Raw genomic sequence first — 9962 nt, 5'->3', positions numbered from 1 at the left:
CTTAATTTTGGAAAACAGAAAGAAGCTTTCTGTTTAGCAGGTTCTTTTTGTTCTCTCTCTCTCTCTCTCTCTCTCTCTCTCGCTCTCTCTTTCGTTTAAGAATATGTGATGATCTAAAAGCACATTTAAAGACTCAATTTGATGATATCTTAGTGAAATTATCGTGTTTGAATGAATTTTAAAAAAAACTTTGATCTATCAAGAGTATATCTGGAGTATATCCAATTTTATGGATTATGCATTTTTTTGTTTTTTGTGAACTTTCTACTTGACCATGTCCTGAATTGTTGGCGGGCATATCATACGAGTAAATGCCATGAGCAGATGATAAACTTGGTGTTGATTGGGATGATTTGGTTCTCCGTTGTGGCATAGTTTGGTTTCTGGAAGTGGTATAGAGAAATAAAAGAAAATATATTGGAGAGAAAAAGTATCGTCGGAAGACTACTAGAGTACTTTGTCATGTCTAACAGCAGAATGTTTTGGAATTGGTCCAGCTGAGGGCAGGCGAGTGGAATTTCAGCATATTGAAAATAGTTTTGACAGAACGAGCATGAAATACAATGTATCAAATATTTTACGTTTACACACAGATTGAACAGAACTTGGGACTTGATATACACGTGCTATATAATATTCTTGTAGATTTCACAAGTTATTACAATAAGGAATAATAACAGCTGTCTTTACAATGTTTAACTGCAATGCATTACTACTGAAAAAGTGAGTGGCCTACACATTGTGTGTGTGTGTGTGTGTGTGTGTGTGTGTGTGTGTGTGTGTGTGTGTGTGTGTATGTGTATGTGTGTGTGTTTAAACGTATATGAATAAGCATCTCTAACATGCAGGCTTTACAATGCCGCATTCGGTCTAGCTGTGAAAACGAAATCCCTATACCGGGTGTCCCAAAAAAAGCAGGACGGTGGATTTTCAGTACCTTGCGTTCTAAAAGTGATACATTTTTTGACATTATTAGAAAGAGCATCTTCCGCAGAAGACCATGATACCAAAATCATTAAATTTGGTTCAGCACTTTTTATTCTACGCCAATTTTTGTAAATGCAGTCATTTTCAATTTTTTGCGACTTATGAGATAATAATTTGGGTGCGACACGCGTTCCATACGGTGAATTGTGTAAGCTCGTTGATCCATGTCAACAAAAGATAACGCTTTCATATTGGGAGCGCGCGCACACACACACACACACACACACACAGACACACACACACGGGTTTCCCAATGTGAAAGCTGTATCTTTTGTTGACACGGATCACCGAGCTTACACAATATTCACCGTATGGATCGCGTAGTGCACTTTAATTATTATCTCATAAGTCGCAAAAATCCGGCGAAATTTGGCAATGACTGCATTTTCAGAAATTGGCGTAGAATAAAAAGTACTGAACCAAATTTGATGATTTTGGTATCATAGTCTTCTGCGGAAGATGCTCTTTCTAATGATGTCAAAAGATATATAACTTTTAGACCGCAAGATACTGAAAATCCACCGTTCCGCTTTTTTTGGGACACCCGGTATAAACAATATAGTTAGCAAAACACATGTACCTGGCAAGTGGAGCATTATGGAACCACAAGTAAAATGAGCACGTTAATAGAATTGTCACACCTGTTCAAAGTACTTTTTAGCTATCAAAAAACACCATCAATTATGTATTATTTTCTTGCAATAAATTTCATCACCACAGATTCATATACTTATGACATATGGAGAGTGGGATATATATACATACACACACACACACACACACACACACACATATATATATATATATATATATATATATATATATATATATATATATACCTAATGCATGTATTGCTAGTAACTTTCTCTCTAAGTCACATGAACTTGTATGAAATATATATATATATATATATATATATATATATATATACACATACATACACACACACAGAGCATCAGTATCAATTCTGGGTATTGGAATATCAAGTGGACTCTGTTTCCTTTAACGTTCCACAAGAAAAGACATGTGATTCAAGTTCGCTTTTCGTCTGTCATGGGCTTTCATTTGTTTATTCAGAATTTCAAATCTCCAAAACACAAATTATCAAAAACTGTCAGCTTTGTTAGAAAATAAACTGCTCCTTTCATGATTCTAATTTGCATAGTCATACTTGAAGGCACTAGAGAATGAAATTGAATTAAACAAAAAATGAAAAGGGCATTTTCAAACAACATTACCAATCTTTAAAAACAAACAACCAAATGAATATCAGTTTATTAAAATTGGATGTGAAAATATTCAAAGGAGCTTAGCTTGGGATTTAAATGTGGTTAAGTACATTGAGGTGATAAGAAAGACTACGTGAACAAGCTCTTGCAAATGCCTACGAATAAGTTACCAATTACTTCACGCCTTCAAGAAATAGCACCATATATATTTTGTCTTCAATGCGGAACAAGCGTGAAAATTCGTCAACAACAGTAAGGATAATGCATACAAAAGATATGGTATGTTAAAAAGTCCTCTAAAAATGATCATTCACATACAAGAATAAATACATGTTTGTAATATTTTTGTCATTTTAAATATGCCTTTTTTTTTGTTTTTAAAAAATACATTTTTGCTATCTACAACTCAAATGAGATTACTACACTGACAGCGTGTGTTAATTTTCTACAGCATAACATCATGACCAGTACATGAAGAAACATGAATATTTGATATAAAAATCCCCGGTGGTCATTTGACTTCACATATCAAAGTGATAGAATCACATTGCATACGTCATTTTGTAAGAGAAGAAACGGGTATCAACACATCAAAAGCTGCAAAGAATTAACACCCTTCTGGTTTAAAAAAATAAAAAAATGGTGATGTGATGTTCAGGCAATAGGTGCTTTAAGGGTTGAGACATTCAAATGACATATAGTATCTCTTTTTTTCCCCCCTCTTCATGACAAAAATAGAATTGTATGGAGTATGAAGGCAATATGTTCACATAAGTTACACTGAGGTAAATCAGTGTTTGAACTGCACCTGTCATGCACTCAGAGAATACTGTTTTTGAAAAATTTGATTGACTAAAAGTCTATTTTCTGCCAACACCTAATACCCACTGTAGATGTGGAAATTGAGAACAGCTTAAACAACTCTCATATTCAAAAGAATGAACTGACATTGTTTTGCCATTTCCGGAGAAAACTTGCCCTCTTTGAACAGTGATTTTTTTTTTTAGCACCATTTAAAAAAAGAAAGAGAGAAAGATATATAAGCACTATTGACAATGTGAATAAAAAAAGCAGAGTTATGACATTCTTCCCTCTTTGAATCTCTTAAATGCACACAGTTGTAAATAACATTACTATCATTAGCACGTTGATGATTCTAGCTACAGTAAAAAACAACATGATCATTGGGGCAGTGAACTGCTGGTAAAAACACATGTAATGTCTGTTTCACTGCTGAAATATAGACATCATGCAATGCTTCTCAAAAGGTCTCCGTTATCACTCTAAGCATCTGCCAGTCGTACTACTTCATATGATAATATGTCCCTTGATTCCTACAGACGTGATTGTACTTAATGAAACTGTATTTTTCTCATGGTCAAAGTTAGACTTCTTCTTTTTTTTAATAGAATATACAGATATTTTCCTGCATGAATAAAGCATTCTTTTTTTTCCCCCCTTTGGATACTTGCAGTTGAGTTAAATTACTGAACATGCGCCGAAAAATGAGGCATTTTCATCAATCCAATTTCTGTTGGCGCTTTCTTTTCTTTTGTAAGATTAGCTTCATGAATTAGATAACAAGAGACCCGCGGGTCTAGCGCTCACCTGAGTATCGCAAGTTTACCTTTCACGCAGTCACTAATCTAAATTATTCACAGCTCTACCAAAATTTGACCAGGCATTCTGAAGTAGAAGATGAAAATGTACAATAAGGGCCCAAATTTTTAAAGATTCCTTAATTTGGGGAATTGGGGGCCCCCTGGGGCCCTCTGGGTGGGGCATGGTGCCCATTTTGATAAATTGAGATCCTGACCCCCTAAGGATGCTACCTGCCAAGTTTGACGAAAATCTATCATGAGGTTTTCAGGAAGAAGATGACAATGTACGATTCAGGCCCCCATTTGGACCTTCCTAACCAACCCCCCCCCCCCCTGCCCCCAAGAGGGGCACCCCTGGATCTCCTATGAACAAACTCGAAACTACAGTCATTAATGTACTCACTCATAGTATTATCTTAGCTGTATAACTTCTGATTCTAGAGAAAATTTTTAACGATTCCTTCATTTGGGGGGTTTGGGCCCCCCTGGGGGCCCCCTGGGTGGGACATGGTGCCCATTTTAACAAATTGAGATCCTAACCCCTTAGGGATGCTACCTGCCAAGTTTGGTGAAAATGGGTCATGGGGTTCTAAAAAAGAAGATAAAAATGTACAATTTAGGCCCCATTAGGACCCCTCCTCACCTCCCTCCCCTGGGTCCCAAGGGGGGCACCCCTGATTCTGCCATGAACAAACTTGAAACTGCAGTCATCAATGTACTAACTCATAGTATTAACTTAGCTCCATCACTTCTGGTTCTAGAGAAGAAGATTTTTAAAGATTCCTTAATTTTGGGGGATTTGGGCCCCCTGGGGGTCCCCTGGGGGCCCCCTGGGTGGGGCATGGTGCCCATTTTAACAAATTGAGTTCCTAACCCCCTAGGGATGCTACCTGCCAAGTTTGGTGAAAATGGGTCATGGGGTTCTCAAGAAGAAGATGAAAATGTACAATTTAGGCCCCATTAGAACCCCTCCCCACCCCCCTCCCCTGGGTCCCAAGGGGGGCATCCCTGATTCTGCCATGAACAAACTTGAAACTACAGTCATCAATGAACTAACTCATAGTATTAACTTAGCTCTATCACTTCTGGTTCTAGAGAAGAAGATTTTTAAAGATTCCTTAAATTTGGGGGGTTTGGGCCCCCCTGGGGGCCCCCTGGGTGGGTCATGGTGCCCATTTTAACAAATTGAGTTCCTAACCCCCTAGGGATGCTACCTGCCAAGTTTGATGAAAATCGGTCTTGGGGTTTTCAAGAAGAAGATGAAAATGTAAAAAGTTTACGCACGACGCACGACGGACGACGGACGACGGACGACGGACGACGGACGACGCACGACGCACGACGCACGACGCACGACGGACGCCGGACGAAGGGCGATCGCAATAGCTCACTTGAGCCTTTGGCTCAGGTGAGCTAATAAATGCTTTTTCATACTCCATGTGAGTATTGCCAACACCTTTAATATCTTCCCCCCTCTTCTATTCCAATTTTTGAGACTTGCAAGAACAGTTCAATGCCTGTTCTCGCAAAGCTCAATTATCGCCACAAAATGTGTTACATCCAAGAAAGTTACAGAGTTTGCAGCAATCACGTGCCCCAGTGAGACTCACAAGCGAAAGTTCCTGAATATTAAACAATAAAAAAAAAAAACACCAACAACCCAAAGTGGTAGTAAACACTTTACACAATAACAGCTAAGTATGTACAAAATATAAGCAAACAAACACACAGTGACACACAAACGACTTTATAATAATGACAGGCATAGAGGCACCTTTGGGGAGGATTAGGGAAAACACACACACAGATACACACACAAACACACACTCAACTCTGCAAGTTTTATTGAGAAAACATGCAATGGAATTTTTTTTTTGTTCTGCATATTCCTTGAGGTTGTCATAGGAGCATAAAAGGAGTTGCAATCATTATATGTACACAATACGACGTAATGGAGGAACAACGCACAAAAATAAATCAAGCAAAACTACAATTACAATAAATGATAATGTTATTAATATTAACAATAATAGTAATAAAACAATAATACAAAAAGAATAGTGCTCTAATAATGATAGCAATTCTAACAATACTAACAAAATGAGGTACCAAAAAATACCACAGTTTAGGTATGATATGCAGCATTGTAGCATTGTTGCCAATTTGATGAGGAGCAATGAATGTAAAGATACAAACATTAGACTGTGGTAGTTTGCCCAAGTGAGGGAGGGGTAAAGGAAAAGCAACATTCTCATTGTATATCATTAAGGAAGAGCAACTGCCTACAAGCACCGGAAAACGGAAAGCGTGAAACGTGTATCTTTTTTGTCCCAAGGTGGGGTTTCATGTATGTACAAATCAAATTCATGCTTATTTTAGTGTACACTTTATTGTCACATAAAATACAATATCTTAAAAAAAAAAAAATGAATATTTAAACAAAGAGATATTGACTTGAAGCATATCATATATATGTATATATATATATATATATATATATATATATATATATATATATATGTCACCTATGACAATGGATTTGACGGTTTAGGTTTTGATATCCTCGTGTTAAGAACCAGCAACTCTTATGATACAAGCACATGAAAAAGAGTGAGACGTTAAAAACTAATACAGGGGCTGAGATAATGTAACATTGTCTGCTTATAAAAACACTAATACTCCTTTCTTTTGCTTTCTTTCAACAAACAGCAGTCATGATCCTGCAGAGTTTGATCGCTATAAGTCAAATCCAGCTGAGCTAGTCTTCGTTCAAGGCTCTAGTGCTTCCCTGTTGGGGCAGAATTGGGGCAGGGAATCTCTGATCGCTTCCACACTGGCAACCTGCACATGCAATAAACATTGAGCAAAGATAGACAAAATCAATGCGGGAAGCTTGAAGCAGGCAGCTTTTCTTTTTTTTCTTTTTTTTTGTACATAAAAACAAACTTCACAAACATGCAGCATGTATAATTTTTTTTTTTCTAAATGAGCATTTCCAGTACAATGGGGGAGGGGGTGGTAATTGAAGCATACAAACTTGTATTCACACGCATGAATAAACAGCTTGCATGATCATACAATAAACTTTTGCCATATTAGTATTATATTCAATGATTTGTCCATACAAATTGTTTAAAGTTGAATTGATAAATGTATCATCGTGTATCATGTATTTCCTTTTATGGATGGAAAAATAAAGAATTGAATTGAATTGAAATTTGATCGAATTGACATACACACCACTTTCATACAATGTGCAGTACATGTGTGTACATGTATGTGTGGGTTAAGAATTCACTTGGGAAGATTATGTGCCCAACACATGTCTGTATTAATGGCTCTACCAAATCAATCTATATCAGTTTTCAAAATCAAAATAATAATGATAATAATCCATGAAAGCTTTGCGAATGCACATGCTGTTTTATGGAGAGTATGAATACAACTTGTCCATTTCCTAGGCCCCCTCTTCAAGAAATGTGGTTATTATTTGCTGATCCGAGCAATCAACCATAATCTCCGGTTGGCTTTGACTGGTCCAACCAGAATTGCAGCTGATTGCTTTAGAAGAACAAATGACTGCCACATCTGTCCAGGCGCAGAAAAAGAAAAAGAAGACGATCACCATGAAGCTTAAGCACACATGATTTCCAAAATACACTGGGGTGGGGTGGGGGCAGGGGGGGGGGGGAAGACAGTACTTTTGAAAAAAAAAATATATATATACATATGAGCATCTTTATTAATGATTCCCACAGAAGGAAGGGATTGGGAGAGATGGGTTAAAAACTTCAAAAATGTCCAGAACATCACCTTGAAAACAATCAAACCTTTACAGGACATGGGATTTGAATTTAATTACTGTTCTAGATATTAGTCAATTATGCAATTTATATCGTAATATCAAACCAGAGGATGATAATTGTAGTTATTTGAATCAAAGCTATTTTGTTTTTCTCTTCTTTTTTTTTTTTTTTTTTTTTTTTTTTTTTTTTGGGGGGGGGGGGGGGAGGGGTTCAGAGATTAATAATAGGTTATCCCATTCAGACCCGTCGGGCATGTTTTCTCATCATGCTCTTTGAATAAGTTGTGATTTGTTTTTTAATGTTGGAGGGGGGAGGGGGAGAGTCAGCATTTACCAAAACATGAGGAAAAACATGCATCGACACCGCAAATGAGATACACAAACTTCTGTGAGGAAAGAAAATGTTATGAAGAACGTCAGCAACTGAAATCTGTCGAAGCCTGCTCTAGAGAGGGAAGCTACAAACTACGAACCTGAAAAGCAAAACCACTGATTTCACTATTTAAAAAAAAAAAAAAAGGAAATGAAAAAAAAAAGGGGGGGGGGAAATGCAATGTATATGGCTGGGGAACAATGCACGTGAATGCTGCTACATGAAAAAAAAAAAAACAACAACAACAACCACAATGCTGCTATATGAAAATGCTGCTACATGAAAAAAAACAACAACAAACAACAACAACCACAAACCAACTATGACGTGCACTAGAAAGACATACTACAATGACAAAAAGAACAAAACACACATTATTTTTTTTAAAAGAAAATCCACTTGATGGAAAGGGGATAGTGACAGCCGTATGTTATGAAAGATATGATACAGGATGGAAGCAATAAAAAGCACATAATTATATGATCTACAAAATAATTCCTAGAACAGCGCTGGCATACCATGAATGGGACACAAAATTTAATAGGAGTACTGGGAGAGCAAACAAATACACAACAAAACAAAAACAACACCACCACATGACTCTTGCTACAGGATCGCACCTCATGAGCTCTTGACCTATTCAATGTACATTGCAATACATATACAGAGCCATTTACACCCTACCATGTCGAGTGTACAAATCAGCATATATTTATGTACATCTTGCCTTGATAAATTCCCCATTTTCATTTTGAATTTCTGACAATATCCCTAGCATGTTCTCTTGAAAAGCTGAGATCATTGAGGCTAGCAAAGTCAGACCTAGAGAAAGATTACGGACTTAAATACCAACGACTATGCTACAGTCCTCACACCATAGGGTTCTGAATGATGATACAAACTACATGACTGCTGTCTTGACTTTAAAATCTTCTGAAATTAAAACAGGATCAAACTTTCAACGGTCACATAATGTCCTCTCAGAACTCATCACAGTAAATGTTTGTGCCCATTACAGAAGTTAAAAAAAATGTACAAAATTAAATTGATTACAATAAATTTGACAGTTTTCACAGAGCCCAAACTGTTAAACTGGCGACAAGTACCATCTGCATAAATACTAGTCTATATAATGCTTGATTATAATATATTATCATTAGCTACTGGAAAAATAGTGTAATAGAAGAGGTAACTTTACAACACTACCACCTGGGCAGTACAACAATTTTGTAATTCATCACTGTGAATGATTCATTGTATAGCTAGAAGCTCTGTAACCATAATGATCAGCAGCTTTAATACATACCAAGCACAACCATGTAAAGCATGACCCTCACAGTTAAGCCCCTGACTTGAAGCTGGTTCCACTCTACCCATGAGCAATGGAATACAATCACCATCGTCCCTTGCCTTTCCATTACAAGACTTCAGACATTGCAGTACAGGGTACATTGAGATCATGACCCATGGCGAGATTAAGGTCATGCATCAGAGTTTACATATACTGATTGCTGTGTGAGAACAACTTTTGGCATTTGATTTCACAGTCATTGCAACCTGGAAGCTAAAATTGTCTGGTATTAAGACTTTAGTCTCAAATGGTGGGTTGATTTTTCCACATTGTTTTTCAGCTACTTGACAAGATTAGTGTACTGCCCAGGCTCATCCTTAAAAGATAACTACCACGACTCATCACTTGACATGATAGTGATGAAGGGAGATGGGAAGAACTGATGGTGAAATGATGGAAGAGTGGAAGACGATGTAGAGGAAAATCAGATGGGAAAGGGAGGAGGAGGAGGGAGGAGGTGGTGTGAAAAACTGGAGGTAATCATGGGACAGCATCCGGGGCCTCTTCTATTCGAACTCTGTTGGGACAGAACTCCGGCAGTGAATCTCGTACGGTTTCCAGCGAGGCGACCTAGAGGGAGGCGAGTTGGACACAGAGACACAAGAATGGCCGTGAA

At 37.4% G+C, this 9962-nt stretch overlaps 1 protein-coding gene across 1 annotated transcript in view; it reads right to left on the bottom strand.

The window, feature by feature from the left end:
* Nucleotides 1-9894: 9894 nt before the first annotated feature.
* The window catches only part of LOC139744195 (laminin subunit gamma-1-like), a 103912-nt gene continuing 103844 nt past the window's right edge, over nt 9895-9962 (bottom strand). The window contains exon 30 of the mRNA XM_071654649.1: nt 9895-9916. The gene's annotated coding sequence lies outside the window, so the exon portion shown is untranslated. The remainder of the gene's footprint in view (nt 9917-9962) is intronic.

The sequence above is a fragment of the Diadema antillarum genome, unplaced genomic scaffold (genome assembly GCF_040938485.1).
Source record: "Diadema antillarum isolate AM-2024a unplaced genomic scaffold, OU_Dant_1.0 scf00000035, whole genome shotgun sequence".
In the NCBI taxonomy this organism is placed as follows: domain Eukaryota; kingdom Metazoa; phylum Echinodermata; class Echinoidea; order Diadematoida; family Diadematidae; genus Diadema; species Diadema antillarum.
Note: the sequence above shows the minus strand (reverse complement) of the source record. Positions and strands in the feature narration are given on the sequence as shown.